Source organism: Loxodonta africana, chromosome 14 (genome assembly GCF_030014295.1).
Source record: "Loxodonta africana isolate mLoxAfr1 chromosome 14, mLoxAfr1.hap2, whole genome shotgun sequence".
NCBI classification, from domain to species: Eukaryota; Metazoa; Chordata; class Mammalia; order Proboscidea; family Elephantidae; genus Loxodonta; species Loxodonta africana.
The window spans coordinates 23,015,189-23,031,102 of record NC_087355.1 but is presented as its reverse complement, the minus strand read 5'-3'; positions in this window follow the sequence as shown (position 1 = coordinate 23,031,102).

The following is a 15,914-nucleotide window of genomic DNA, read 5'->3' as shown; positions in this document are numbered from 1 at the left end:
CAGATTTGTTCATTCTTTTGGCAGTCCATGGTATATTCAACATTCTTTGCCAACACCACAATTCAAAAGCGTCAACTCTTCTTCGGTCTTCCTTATTCATTGTCCAGCTTTCACATGCATATGATGTGATTGAAAATACCATGTCTTGGGTCAGGCGCACCTTAGTCTTGAGGGTGACATCTTTGCTCTTCAAAACTTTGAAGAGGTCCTTTGCAGCACATTTACCCAATGCAATGCATCTGTTGATTTCTTGACTGCTGCTTCCATGGCTGTTGATTGTGGATCCAAGTAAAATGAAATCCTTGACAACTTCAATCTTGTCCTGGATAATTCCTATTAACCCTTTGAAAATCAGCTTAGTACTTCTTGTTGTTAGCTGCCATTGAGTCAGCCCCCCCTCACAGTGTCCCCATGCACAATGAGATTGGATCATATTGTGATCCACAGGCTTTTAATTGGCTGATTTTTTGGAAGTAGATCTTCAGGCCTTTCTTCTTGATCTGTCTTAATCTGGAAGCTCCACTGAAGCCTGTTCAGCATCATAGCGACATTCAAGCTTCCCTTGTTAGGCAGATGTACTTCCTCTAAAATGCCTTCCCTGGCTAATGCTTCTCTTAGCCTAGTTAAGTTGCCCCTGCTGTGTCCTCCCATGGTTTTGTTGTTAGGTACCATCGAGTGGATTCCAATCTACAAAGACGCCGCGTGACAGAGTAGAACTGATCCACAGGGTTTTCTTGGCTGTAATCTTTACAGAAGCAAATTGCCAGGTCTTTCTCTCATGGAGCCACTGGTGGGTTTGAGCCATCAAACTTTTGGTTAGCTGCCGAGCTCTTAACCATTTACACTACCAGGGCTCCTTCATCCTCCCATAGCAATCATTTTTCCTAGCTAATTAAATGCCATTTCCATGGTACTCTGTGATTGATGGAGGCAAGGTTCACATTATTCTCTGAAAGGTCTGGAAAGGCAGAAGCTGTATTCATCTCCTTCTCCATTGTTTGCCCGGTACCTAGCAGGATGCATGAGACTATGTGATACTAAATCACATTTTGCTAAATAATTGCATACATTTCAGTATTAATTAGTATCAAATCATGACAAACATACATTTTTTATTATTGCCAGGGAGCTTAGTGGTCCACTTCTCACTGTCCTTCCTGCATGCAGTGTCCGAGTATGGCTCTCAGATTGTCTGCCTCCTTATTCCCCTATGATAAAATCTATTCTACACTATTTTATATATGCTATTTTTTTATTGACAGCAGTGAGCTTATAGACAGGTTCCTATTCTTATGTATGGAGCGAGAGAAGTACTGTCTTCAAAGAACATTTTGAGTATTATTTGCTGCTATCTATTATGCTCTGTTTTCTGTACTTTATTAGGGGTTCTTTGCTATCACTCCTGCCAACAGACAAAGCCACTGCACTCATCACTGGCATAATGGCGGCATAGCTGATTGCTATTATTCTGAGGTAATGAGGAGAACATTAATTGTAAAGAATAAGAATGAACTAGTAAGGGAAAGAATGCACTTTAGAGGGGTATAAATTGTTCCCAAATCTGGGCCTTTATTACTCGTTCCTAACTCAGCCCCCAAATATCTTCCTCCCACCTCCCATTTTCAATAACAAAATAAAAAGTAAAATGGGTTTAAGATTGAAAAAAAAAAAAAGTTATTTAATATAACTGAGATTTAAAAAAAAATCCTCAGAACAAGTCATAGTAATTTCCCACGACACCCAAACATAGTCCTCAGTCTTGCTTGAAAATAACTATTTGCATTTCCCTCCAGGGCTGTTCTTAGGTTTCAGGGAGAGGTACTGGTTTGTATTTGAAACTATCTTTTGACAACCATTAAATGCTTACTAAAGAAATTTCTGAAAATATTTAAAAAAATAAACATGCACCATTTCTGTATTAGCCAGCTCTTGCTGAAGTAACAAAGAGTTCCAAAGTCCCAGTGGCATATGGTAACATTTATTTCCTCATCACGCTACAGGAGGGTTGTCGGTTGACCTGTGTCTTCTCATTCTGAGATGCAGGCTGAAGAAGCAGCCCCTATCTGGATGTTCTAGTGTCAAGGCAGAGGGCAGGTATGCAAGAGGCTGAGTCTAACCATGCACCTGCATTTAAAGTTCTCCTGGGTTAGAGTGCATGCCATGTCTGTTCACATGCCATTGGCCAAAGCGAGTCATGCGGCTAAGCCCAGAAGCAATGGTACCCAGTAACCAGCTATCATCCAGTTGACTCACACTCATGATGATCCCGTGTGTGTCAAAGTAGAACTGCACGGCATAGGCCTTTCAATGACTGATTTTTCAGAAGTAGCTCCCCAGGACTTTCTTCCAAGGCACCTCTGGGTGGACTCAAGCCTCCAACCCTTCATTTAGCACCTGAACTCATTAACCAGGTACAGAGATTTACACCCTCTTACAGTTATGGAGAAAGTGAATTATTAAGAACAGTACAACCATTACCTCAAGTGCCAAACACCACTTCTGCCAAAATTTTCATTCAGGAACATTTCTAGGTATAGCTAACTTATTACATAATTTTAATTTTAGCGTGTATACAATTTTAGATTTCCATTTTTTGTTCTGTATCATGCTTTTCATGAAAACTACTGTCAATAGTAGTATAATATTTTGTTAAATGGAAGAATCATAATTTTTCTATAATTTGACCATTTAAATTTCTCCCAATCTTTTGCTCTTATAACGAAAACTAATGGTGTTATAAAAACCTTTGTTTATGAATTTATTTTGGATGTAAAATTCTTTCTTTTGACTAGGTGCCCAGAAGAATAATAACTAGGTCAGAGAGTATGAATATTTTCAGAGTTCTTAAAATAATTTGACAAATTGCTTTCCAAAAGGGTGGTAACAATTTATACTCCTACTTGCAGTGCATAAGAAGTCCTGTTTGTACCAAATTCTTACCATCAGTGGTATTATTAATGATATGAACCATTTCTCAAGCTATTCCCTGCCCCGGGTATATTCTCTCACTTCTTTTATTTTTATTTTTTTGCTCCTGTTTTCTGTACTTGGAGCCTTTCTCCCTCCAAAGGCCAAAATCTCAATGAGGGCAGGGCCATAGGATGTCTGATCACTAAATTCTCATGACCTCGCCAGTGCCTGTTTAAGGTTGGCTTGTTGAGTGAATCACCAATCAACTAAGTAAATAACTAAAGGAGTTAAAATGGTATCTCAGTTCTTAAAAATTTCCATTTCTGTGATTACTACAAGGTGGAACACTTTCCTATATATTTATTAATCATTTGTATTTTCCCTTTAGTTAAGAGTATTCTTACCCTTTGCCCACTTTGGCAAAGGGTCTTTTGCCCTACCGGGGCGTCTTACTGCTTTTCTTATCAAAGTACGTTAACTCTTTATATATATATACAACTTAATAGTCTTTTCTAATATAAACAACAACTCCCTCCAGTGTGTTGTTTGACTTTTAATTTCTATTACATTTTTTTACTTACAAATTGTTTAAAATTTTTATGTAGATAAATATTTCAATCTTTTGTTTTGTAATTTCTCCTATTGTTTCTACATTTAGACATTTCTTCACCTAAATATTTCATAGATATTTTCTCTTGTTTTTCTACATTCTTTAACTTCATGCTTAGTTCTTCAATTTATGTAGAATTTAGTCTGTTGTGGGCAGTGAGATGATATTATAAACTGATTGTTTCTCCTAAATGGTTGATGAATTTGTTCCTTTTAGGATTCATAGTCTCCCTTGTTATGGAATCCTGAATGGAGTTGTCCTATAAAAGACAAAATTAAATTAACATTATATATGTTATAAAAAAATATGTTATATCTTACATAAATTCATCAAATTTCTTATATGATTAAGGGCCAAATTGCCAAAGGTTGATTTACCTTTATTCTTCTTTATAATCACAGACTGTATTTCTGACTCAAGTCCATGGTCTGACTTATTTCTCCTGTTAAGCACAGAAGGAACTGGACTGATCAGCACAAATGTATCACTGCAAATAGAAAAACAGCCCTTTGAAATCGCCCTGATCTCAAGGAGCCATGAGAGCCAACCTCATGTCTGAAGGGAATATTTAGCTCAGAATTACGTAATTCAAGTCCAGTATAATTTGAAATGTGAGGGTCATGGCCAGATCTCACATAGTTCAGTGGCTGGAATTTAATATGAGGTAACTGGCTGTTGTAGATTAAACATTGCTCCCAGGAGCCACTTACAGTCATGCGACCTCCACCCTTCCAGGATGACTTCACCCAGAGACGAAAGATAGGAGGGCCTGGGAGCAACTGGCTGCTCCAGAAACACTGCATTGGGCACCTGATGGTCAATGGGTCAATTTGTAGACTCTGGAAGAAGGAAAGCATTACTCCTTGAGACACCTGGTGCCATTGAGTTGATTCTGACTTATGGTGAGGTACTTATGTGATGCGAACAGTTCACACTCAAGTACTAACCTAAAGGTTTGTGGTTTGAACCCACCCAGTGGTACCTCAGAAGAAAGTCCTGGAGCTGTGCTTCCATGAAGATTACAGCCAAGAAAAACCTGTGGAGCAGTTCTGTAACATGGCGTCACCATGCCTCCTTGAGAAGGCCCCTTAAGACCTCTGTCTGTGCCTGAGGACAAGCCATTGGATGCTTTCAGGAAGAAGGACCCCCGCCCTATGCAGAACAGGGAAATCATGAAGATGAGCTTTGGTGAGAGAATTCAACACTCAAACACCAAGATAAGGAAAATTCTCTCAAGAAAATTGCACATCACTGGAGAGTGATCAGAAACACGGGTGGCATACTGGTTAAGTGCTACGGCTGCTGACCAAAGGGTCAGCAGTTCGAATCCACCAGGTGCTCCTTGGAAACTCTATGGGGCAGTTCTACTCTGTCCTATAGGGTTGCTATGAGTCGGAATCAACTCGACGGCACTGGGTGTGGGGTTTTTTTTTGGAGAGTGATCTCTCGTGAGTCTCCAGATTCTTCCTCACAGAAAGCATTCAAAAGAGCCTGGTGGCCCTCTCCCAGGTCTGCTGCAGGGAGAGACCAGCTTGGCATGGAAGGTTGGGCTATGTTACCTCCAAAGGCCTTTCATTTTTGCGTCTTTATGAATCATGTTACTCTCCTATTGAAGCTTCCTGGGGTACCACCAAAGCCTTTGGGTTATTTGAAACTAAAGTCCTCAGTACTATGCAGCCATAGAATTTAGTGACAAGATCAGAAAATATAATCCTCTAAATTAAATCTAATACTACAAAAGTTTGATGAGTCACCTCAGAGATAATCCACCTTGATGGATAAAGACTTTGGTGATGAGATAAAGGCATCTCCTAAAGTTCATCAAAGAAGAGATAATTTAATTCATATAAAATGAGTATTAACTAATTAAACCAAATTATTTAAAAAATCTGTATTGTTTTTTCTGTTTACAAAAGTAGTACATGTTCGCTGTCAAAGAAAACCATGTTTTATAAAAGATATAAAATTAGAAAGTAATGTCTCATGCTCTCAGTTCTTACAGATAACCTGGTAATAGCTTGGCATACATTTACCCAGATTTTTTCCTGTGCATACACCAGCATATCAAACTATTAATTTTAAAATATTCTCATAACAGAAGATATTATATTACAAAATATTTTAAGAAAGGAAACTCCAGGAGTAAGGTTTTTTTTTTTTTCCTATGACCCTAGTCCTTTACAGGGCAGAGGCCAGGCTAACTCTAAAGACCATTGCCAGTTTAGGAGTAGACTGGAGAAGGGCAAATCAGCAAGGTGCATGGGCAGTGGAAAAATCCCTGAAGTCATTTATTCTTTGAATGTTTATTGGTCATCTATTTGTATATGAGGTCCTCATAAGGCACTGGAGGTAAAAGTCAAATAAGACATCTTTGGGAAGATGACTATGAATAAGACATTGTCCATGCCATCTAGGAGCTAATAGGCTTATGTGAGAGAGACACACTTTACATACTATCTATAGTTTCAGGACTTCCATTAGTGTGATGTATCTGCAGTATGTGCTGTTAAATGAGGCTCAACTGAGTAAAGAGCAGCCTGAGTGTATGATCTGAAACAATAGGGAAGAGCAACCTTTGGTGACTGACCGTGAAAGGATTAGATAGTAAGCTAGCAGTTGTATCTTTTATTTCCAGCCTTGTGTTTTGTTTTCTTTCCAGTCTTGTGTTTTGTTTTCTTTCATACACTTTTTGTTTTTTTGTTCCTTTCGATTACTGAACTCAGCAGTTAGGCTAGTCCACTGCTTATAATTTTAACTTTAGATGGTTGGGTGAATTTATCCTATGACAGCCTCAAAGGGCCTGGTGTCCTTGGTTGAAAGTATCTTTCCCTGCTCCTTTTCGATCAGAGAAAAGAAAAAAAAGGTTGACATTTTATTGTTAGTGACAAAGTACTGGGCTAAGTCATTAACGCATGTGATCATGTAACCCAGCAAGGTATGGTTACTATAACCCTCAATTGTACAAAAGAAGACTTTGAGGCTGAAGAAGCAGCATGGCATAGTGGCTAGCAGCATGACGGGCAACACTACCTGGGTTCATGGTACCAGATCTATGATTGCCTACCTCTGATCTTGAGCAAGTTACTTAACCTCCTTGGGCCTCAAATTTCTACATGTGCAAAATGGGGACAACAATAGTACCCATCCTTTAGGGTGAAAGTTGTTGCTTTGTAAGTCTTTGCTCTTATTATTAGCAGTGGTAGGAACTTGGTGTAGAACACAGTTCTATGACTAAATTCAAAATTTGTGTATAGTGCCTATGGCTATTCGTTATAGTTCATTGCTTCCCATTAAGTTAATGCAGTAGAAATCTGCGGTTTAGTCTCTAGCTTGGTAACTATAGTCAGCTTTCTCTTTGATCCTTGACTTCTTTTCCTATGATATAAAGACCTTGGAACCAGTGCTATTCTAAAATATTTTCCATCTTTAACAATACAAGACTTTCTTATTCTAGGTGGAATTTAAGTTTAAATGTAGATTCAAGGCAGGGGAAGAGGAGGAGAACAAGGTTCTGGAGTTAGATATGGTTCAATGCCTGGGCTTACTACCCACCAGATGTGGGATCTTGGGTAAATGACTTTACAACTCTGGATTCTGGTTTCTTGAACTCTAACATTATGGTAATAATGCTTGGTGTGCAGTGCTGTTATTGGGATCATTTGGTATGGTGATGTGATAGTGCTTTGTAAACGATAAATTTGCTTACAAATTACAAATAAAAAAAGAACTTACATATCCAAGGAAGTTACATTTTTATGTGATAGAGACTTTCTGGCATTGTATTATTTCCACGTGAAGAAAGGTTTCTCTGTGATCATCCCAAAAGGGAAAGGCTTAAGAAAAAATATCAAATTCTTCTCCAGCGAAGGCCCCCTGTAATAGGATCTTACCTGAAATGGAATTCCTTGGCCCTTCCTGGTCAGTTGCTTTAAGAGGCATGATTACTTTGAGTATTGCTACGGTTGTTGTCCTTTCAAGCAGAAGTATACTTTAACAGGCTAGGGACAGAAGAAAGTTGTTCTGTTTTTGGTGGACCAGTGACTGGCAGATCTCAGAATGGTTCTTGAAGTGCCCAATTCACCATCTTGATTTGGGTCCACTGATCCACAAAGGAGACAAAACAGCTCGAGCACATCTATACACTTGTCATGGAAATTAATATCACAGGTATTAATAGCAGGAAATTGACACCAGATAGTTGTGGTTTATATCAAAGCTATGTGATCTTAGACCATTTTCTTAAATTACCTGGCCCTTGGTTTCCATAAATGATAATACATAATAGTAATGGCAATACATAATAGTTAACATTATTGAGCAATTACTATGTGCCAAGCACTGAGCTAAGACATTGTCTATTTTATCTCATTTAGTCTTTGCAGAAAGTACATGTCATTGCTATTATTATTTTGCCCATTTCATAGATGCAGATACTGAGGCTCAGAGTGGTAAGCTGTGGAAGGTCACAGGGTTAATAACATGTGTGTGTCAGAATTTAATCCAAGCCATCTGATGCCAGAGGCTTTGTGCTTAGCTACTATTCCCTTCTTCCTCTCAGGGCTCATGTGACAGTTAAAGGAGGAAACACACATAGAACACTAATCCTGGTGGATAGTAAGAACTCAATAACATTAGGTATTTCTGCGATTAGCAATATCTCATTAAATATTATATTCTTCGAGAATTCTTCCAATTATGATCTCTTAAGGTCATCTGAGAGCTTAGAGGCTAAAGCCTCAACAGCCTATTTTGATAATGGAATGAATCTTTTATGTATAGCAAATAAAAAAGGACCCTCAATGCGAAACCACCCTCACTCCAGTGCTTTTCTTAGAATTCATCCAGGCATCTAATTCTGGACCACGTACATGCTGGCATATGTATTGCACATCTTATTCCGCATACATGGTAAACCTTGTCCCCAGTATCCAAACCCACACAGCATGAAATGTTGAAAATGGCAAGCAGTAGCTCCCACACCAAGAGCTGGTTGTGAATCGCTATTGGTCTATTAGGAAAGCTTGCACGTTAACTGTTCTGCTAAATGATTGCTAGGGAAGAAAAGCAATATGGTTGTAGCTTGAAATGTGTGTCCCTATCTTAAGACAGTCCCTGAGTGGCTCAATGGGTTAAGTGCTCTACTACTAACCAAAACCCTATAAAGTGCAGTTCTACTCTGCACACATGGGGTTGCCATGAATCAGTATTGGCTGGACAGCAACTGTCGTATTGTTTTTTGTTTTTTTTTTAAAATCTTGAGACATATTTTTGAACACAGATTTCTCTTCAGTGTGACCCCCATCCTATCAGTGGCAGATTATAACACGTTAGGAATTGACTAGAGCATCAAGCAGAGAGGGGAGTGTTCACTGGGGCTGGGGAGCTGGGAGGCAAGTCCATGGGGTGGGGTTTGCTCCCCTGCATTTAGAGAAGTGACACATAATGAAAGACCCTTAGAATCTAAAGGCTTCTATGAATGTAGAGGCTTCACATATAACGCCATTTCTTAGATGATAGATGGTGTAGCTAAGAAAGAAGACCAGTCAAAGCAGCCACCTTCATGGATTTCTACTCCAAGTGTATTCCAACACAGCCAGTTTTCATTCTTAGACTGAAGTTCTTGTTTTTGTTATCAGATTTATAATGATCCCAGGACTTGGCTGACAGCAAAGTAAAAAGGAAATAGAATCTAAAGGGCAACACTGCCTGGGACTTGGTTCTATTTTTAAACCTGAACATCACAAATTGATATCTTATCTGGCACTCATCTACGTGCTGAAGTGATACGTTATAAAAAAGAAGTCACAAAATCCAGCTCTGCTGGTTTATTAGTCTGAAATCAATTACCTGAGCACATTTTTTCATATGCGCACTCATCTACAGAGGATGTACTCTTGGCATAGGAATGGGACAATCCTCACCATTTCTAAGGTGTAGCATCAGCCTGGGTAACATTACCTTCTTTTTTACAAAAGGGAGACTCCATTCACTTACTTGCCCTTTCTAGTGATCTTGCTACTTATGGACAATAACATTCTTTTTTTGGAACTTCCTATCAGCTCAATATTTGCCTGACTCACAATTGGCCCTTCCCATTGAAAAATATAAGTGTTTCCAGTAAGACTATATCTGTGGTCATAAAAGCCACATAAAAGACCACAGTAGGTGACCACACTTCAGCTTTCATGTTACTTGAGGTCAGAGATAACGAACTTGTGGCCACATCTTGACCATAGATATGTTTGTCCAGCACTAAGTTTTAAAACATTGAAATAATATTAAAAAATTGAGAGCTCTTCTATAAAACTCTGCCTTTCTGGTTTCTTTGAAAAAGATTTTGAATCACAGAGATCCCCCTTATCTATTCTGTTAGCACTGCTTGACGCTAAGGAGCAGAGACTTTAGGTAGGGGATGGATTTTCTGGTTGGCCTCTGTTCTCCGCCCACCGCCCCCCCCAAAGCTTTTCCACTCGCTTTCTTTACCTGCCTGGTCCCTGCAGGCATTTGAGTTTGAGACCCTGCTTTCAAGATCCCTCTAACACCTTGTATCCTCCTGTCTTTTGGATCCAACCTTGACTTCTTGATTAAGAGCTGGTTTTGCATTATTTATTCTCAGTCTGACCTGGTATTCAGTAGGGACCCAATTCTTGATCATCATTCCCCAGGTACATGTGTCAAAACATAAGAGTCTTCCTCCATCCATGCACCATTATAAGGTCAAAAGGACAGCACTCAACCATCCTGCAATGCCCAGTGGCTCCTGGCTTTCAGGAGAGGGAGGCTGGAACCCAGTTTCTAACTGCTAAACAGGGTGTAGGAACAGGCAATATCTACGATTTCTACTTTAATGAAGTTATTAGAATAAATACTACTCAACTAAAAAAAAAAATAGTATCTGTAAAATCGTTCTGATATGACATTGTTCGTTAAAGGAAATATCTCTGGATAATTAGCGATCATATTATCAAACATAGTTTCCACAAAATGAGAACTCTCAAACATTACTGCAAGAAATATAATTTAGTAGGACTTTTTGGAAAACAATTTGGCAACACGCATCAAGGCTCTTAAGTTTTGCGTCTCTAGTATTGCCACTATTAAGACTCTTTTCTATGGGATTAATCCAATAAAAAAAATCCAATATGAAGGCTAAAATTATTTTACAAAGATGTTTATTCAGGCATTATTTATGATAACAAGATACTGAGAATGACCTAAACATTCATTCTTCGATGGTTGGACAACTAACACATGGCACATCCATTAGAAGGGATCTCATACGGCCACTGAAAATGGTGTTTTTGATGCAATTATAATAATTTAGGAGAGAAGTTCATGTTGGAATGCTTGGAAAAGAAAAACAGACAGGTTATAAACTTTCACATGCAGGATGATGTCAATGACATTTATTCGGTTTTGTAAGTAGTCTGTGTTTCTGTAGTAATAGTAGCAACAGTAGTGATAGTTACTTTTGGGGATATTTGTCCAGAGGACAATGATTCTCTTTCTCTGAGTAATGACTAACTACCCGCTACAGGGTGAACACATAGAAGCCATGCTATCTCACCTGACTGCTGCCACAGTTGATTGTTCAGAGGGTAGACTCTTGGCACAACCCCTTCCCCCCTCCAGCCACATGTCTTTCTTTAGAACCCTTTGGTCAACTGGGACCTTGATTTTTAGGCAATTTGTTCCAGGGTCTTTTTGTTTCTTCTGTTTGGGGGGTTTTGTGTTTTTGTTTTTTAATCACTGTGGTTCTGGAAGCTTCTAGTTTGTGGTGTATGGCCAATTTTGGAATTGGTCCTTTCTATAAAAATCAGTATTTATTAAAAACAGAATGAAACAAAAAAACCAAATTGACTCCCCAGGAACATAAACTTTTAATGGAGAAAGGAGAAGGTGTAGAATTGGGACCCATGGGGTAGCTGTGTTTGACTATCTGCAGATCAAAACAGGGAACTATCTGCAGATCAAAACAAGGAAAACCAGGTTACAAAACAAGAGACGGATGTAGCCTCTACTCCCTAACTTCCTGCTTGCCTTCCAACTTCCAGGGCTAGTCCCTTGTAAGAGCCCTGGTTGCTCAGTGGTTAAGAGCTTAGCTGCTTAGCTTAGCTGCTAACCAAAAGGTCAACGGTTCAAATCCACCAGCTGCTCCTTGGAAACCCTCTAGGGCAGTTCTACTGTGTCCTATAAGGTTACTATGAGTTGGAATCAACGGCAATGGATTTTTTTGTTTTGTTTTGTTTTAGTCCCTTGTAAGATTCAGCTGCCCTTGAGCTCCACGGAATACCCCCAGAGTACTTTACATAAATGCTAAATTTTGCTTAAACCAGTTTGCAGTGGGTTTTTATCATTAGCAACCAATGGAATCTGTGAAAAACTAATACTCACAGAAAACAGAGCCATTGTTGTTAGTTGCCATCACAAGAGATTCACAAGAAATATATCAGAATATTAATGGGGAGAGGAATTACTTGTGATTTTTGTTTTCTTATTTATATTTTTGTATGTACTTACAGTTTTCTAAAGGAACCAATATGATTTCCATAATAAAAAATAAACTGCATTACAAGAGGAAGAAATATTTATTTTTAAAGAAATGACTTTCTTTTGGCCCTCTTAGAATAGAAAAAGCTTCACTACAAAATGTGCCAATAAAATGTTCTCAAATATAACACCATTTCCTGCAGTGGAAAATGAAATCTGCCTTTAAACAGCCCAGTGTTAGATAGACGATAGGGTTTTCCTGTAATCTATTTATGTCTGAATTCAGGGTACACAGCATGTACAGTTCAACTTTAAAACAAACTGAAGAATTTGAAATGCAGAATAATAAACTAAGAGTTGAAAACTAATCTTCCAAATACATATTGCCCTGAACTTAAGAACAGTTTACATCCATAAAGCTGTCTCCAGAATCATTTGCTTGGAACGTATAACCTATATCTCCATAGTCTTTATGCTGTATGCTTTATACATGATTCATAACCCATTCCATCAAGTCAATTCTGACTCATAGTGACCGTATAGGACAGAGTAGAACTGCCCCATAGAGTTTCCAAGAAGCGCCTGGCTTATTTGAACTGCCGACCCTTCGGTTAGCGGCTGTAGCACTTAACCACTACTCTACCAGAGTTTCCACATGATTCACAGGCCAATTTTAAAAGTTTTCATTTGAGCCTGGGTTCACAGCAACCTGCCTGTTCTGCAGTGGAGATTCCTTCAGCTCCAGGCCACTGGTGAAGGGCCATTGGCCTGAGGTAAGGACCCCGCAGGTAGAATCTGTCATTCGTGGAAGTCTATGTGAGCAGAGTGGGGAGGGTCAGTGTCAAGTTCTTTGTGGGTTGGAACAAGAAGCAAGGCACAAGGGCACCCTGTAGAAATTCAGGTTTCCTTTCCCATTCTAGCCTCCCTCTCTGTTCTTATACAAGCCACAGAATCCGGCCTGGATAGTTTATTTTTTTTATTGCCTCAAGGTTGCTTCTGGTCAATTTCTACGACCCACAGAAAAATCATGCAGAGTGGACATATTTTGCACTGTTTATAATACTGCTTAAGATTTTGTTGCTTATCAAAAGAAAAAACTGAGGGGAATAACATTCAATTCTATTTTTAATACCTCTGGTGGCACAGTCGTAGCACTTGGCTGCTAACTGTAACATCGGTGGTTCGAACCCACCAGCTGCTCCACAGAAGAAAGATGTGGCAGTCTGCTTTTGTAAAGATTACAGCCTTGGAAAGTTCATGGGGGCAGGTCTATTCTGTCCTCTAGGGTTGCTATGAGTCAGAATCAACTTGACAGCAATGTATTTTTTGTTTTTAATTTTTTCTTTAACTTTGGGACACTGACAAATTAAACCAGAGGTGAAAATACTCGCTATTCAAATTACTGAGGTAGAAGCTTTTGATTGAAATATTTGTAATGAAGAAGAGGGACTGGGGATATTGGTGAGAGGGTAGAAAGTGTTGGGGGAGTTGTCCCATCGGGTGATTCTGGAAGAACAGCGGTGAGAGAAGAAAGGGAAAGAGGGAAGGATGTTGACAAGTGTGCATGGCCATATAGCAGTTCATGTGGAATTTTTGTTATGTGCCAATTGTTAAGGCATAAGAGCGAGGAGAGATGGTTTCTCACCAAAGATAAGGTCATTCTTGTTGTCAGTCTGCTAGGAAGTGAATGTCAGGGCTGAGGCTGGACCCGGCGTGGGTGTGGTGAATGGGCAGTGGCATGAGAGGGTGCTGAACATCTTGATGATTGCATGTTAAAGAAAGATGATATCCTTCCTGAAGAGAAAAGCCAATAACAAAGAAATAAAAACCTTAGAAAAGCCCCTGTGAGTTCATTCTAGACCTAAGTCTAGGCTATAGTTGACTTATAAGGCAAAGGGTGAAATGGATTGGGCCAGCCTGCTCCAGGAGTTAGTTAGCTGTGGTAGCATAGAAGTCTGGGCTCCGTGAGAAACGCTGCTTTGTGTGCTGTCCTCTATCTATTTCCCCTTGGCTAGTCCCTGCTAAAGGAGCCCCGGTGACATAATGGTTAAGTGCTTGGCTGCTAACTGAAAGGTTGGTGGTTCTAACCTACCCAGTGGCTGGGAGAAAGACCTGACTATCTACCTGTAATGATTACAATCTGGAAAAACCTACGGGGCAGGTCTAGTCTGTCACATGGGGCTGCTATGAGTCCAAATTGACTTGACAGCACCTAACAACAACAAGAGACCCAGCTGGTCCCAAACTGTTCCTTTCTGCCATCGTAACTACCTTCAAAACATGACTGGTGAGTGGGAGCCCAGCAGCCTCAAGTTTCACTGTATCAAGACTATAATAAAGGATGAATAATGTAATAAATTTTCAGGAGTAATGGGCAAAGGGGTTCAGAGAGGACCCAGTGGGTCCAGTAAGTGACACCCTCATATTGATGGGAGGCTTTTGGGTCTGAGATGAGGAGAGGGGTGTAAAGAGAAGAGTAGACAAATGATGAACTGGGGTGTGCTCTTCCAATTCTTTTCAGAATTAGGAACGTTTTATTGTCACAGGACCATGACTTAAAGAAAAGCCAAGAAAGAGTCGCACAGTGATTACAATTTGGAAGAGGTCCCTGGGTGGCACAAATTGTTTGCGCTTGACTACTAACCTAAACGCTGATGGCTTGAATTCACCCAGCAATGGTGCCATGAAAGAAAGGCCTGGCAATCTGCTTCTGTCAAGATTACAACCAAGAAAGCCTTTTGAAGCAGTTCTACTCTGTAATACATGGGCTCGCCATGAGTCTGAACCAACAGCAAAGGGTTTGTTGGGCTGTGTGCGTGTTTCACCTTTGGCAGATGGCAGCTATAGCCAGTTGTGGTACAGGACCTGTACAGGGAGGGGTATGTGAAGACGATGCACATACAGCATCCAGCAGCACCGTGCAAGCACAGGGAGGCTGTGAGGCCTAAATCCCAAATCACCTCCAGCTCCACGTGTGATGAGGGAAATAGGCTTTGCAGACTGAGCTCACCAGGCTCAGGCTTTCTGCGCACTTATTCTAGGGTTGGATGAAGCTGCTCAGTTTTTAGAAGGGGCTTGTACAAATATAACCACCAACAAATTAAACAAAACTCTTTCATTACTACATTAATATTAGTAAAAAATAACCCTTGAAGCCAGGTGTCAAGAATCATTTAATATGCTTATATTAAGTATACTTATGATATTCTTAATTTTTGATTCACTTCTTAATATTTTGTGTAAATTGAAACTCTTAACGTAACTTTGAGAGGAGAGTGTTTTACCAGATTTTTTTAGGTTTTCCAAGTATTTATGGGAAAATGGAATATACTGGTACTTGGGTGGTGCAAATGGTTTGTGTTTGACTACTAACCTAAAGGTTGGTGGTTCAAACCTGCCCAGTGGTGCCACAGAAGAAAGGCCTGGTGATCTGCTTTCATAATGATTATAGCCAAGAAGACCCTACGGAGCAATTGTGCTCTGTAACACAGGGGGTTACCGGGAGTCAGGATCGACTCGATGGCACCGAGATTTGCTGTTTTGTTTTACTGGTCCATGAGACTAAGTACATCGTGAAAACTCCTACAGATTGGTAAAGGTAGCTATGGTCGCTTAGTAAAGTGCTTTTGGAAAAGGAAGTTTGTTCTAGTTGTGTTTAGGGGACTAGAGAAGGTGAATTTTCCCTCAGTTGAAGCTTGAAGCAGGAAGAATAACTGTGGAATGAGAGTGATGGCTATAGCAGTTTTAAAAGAGAAAAGGTAGAAAAGGTACCTGAGGACTCTTTCAGTTTAAAAATGTAAAAATCCAGTCAAACTGGATTAAGTAAGTAAAAAAGGAATTCGTTGGCTAACTCAACGAAAATAGCCAAGGTTTGTGTCAGCTTCAGGCAAGGCTCGATGGAGGG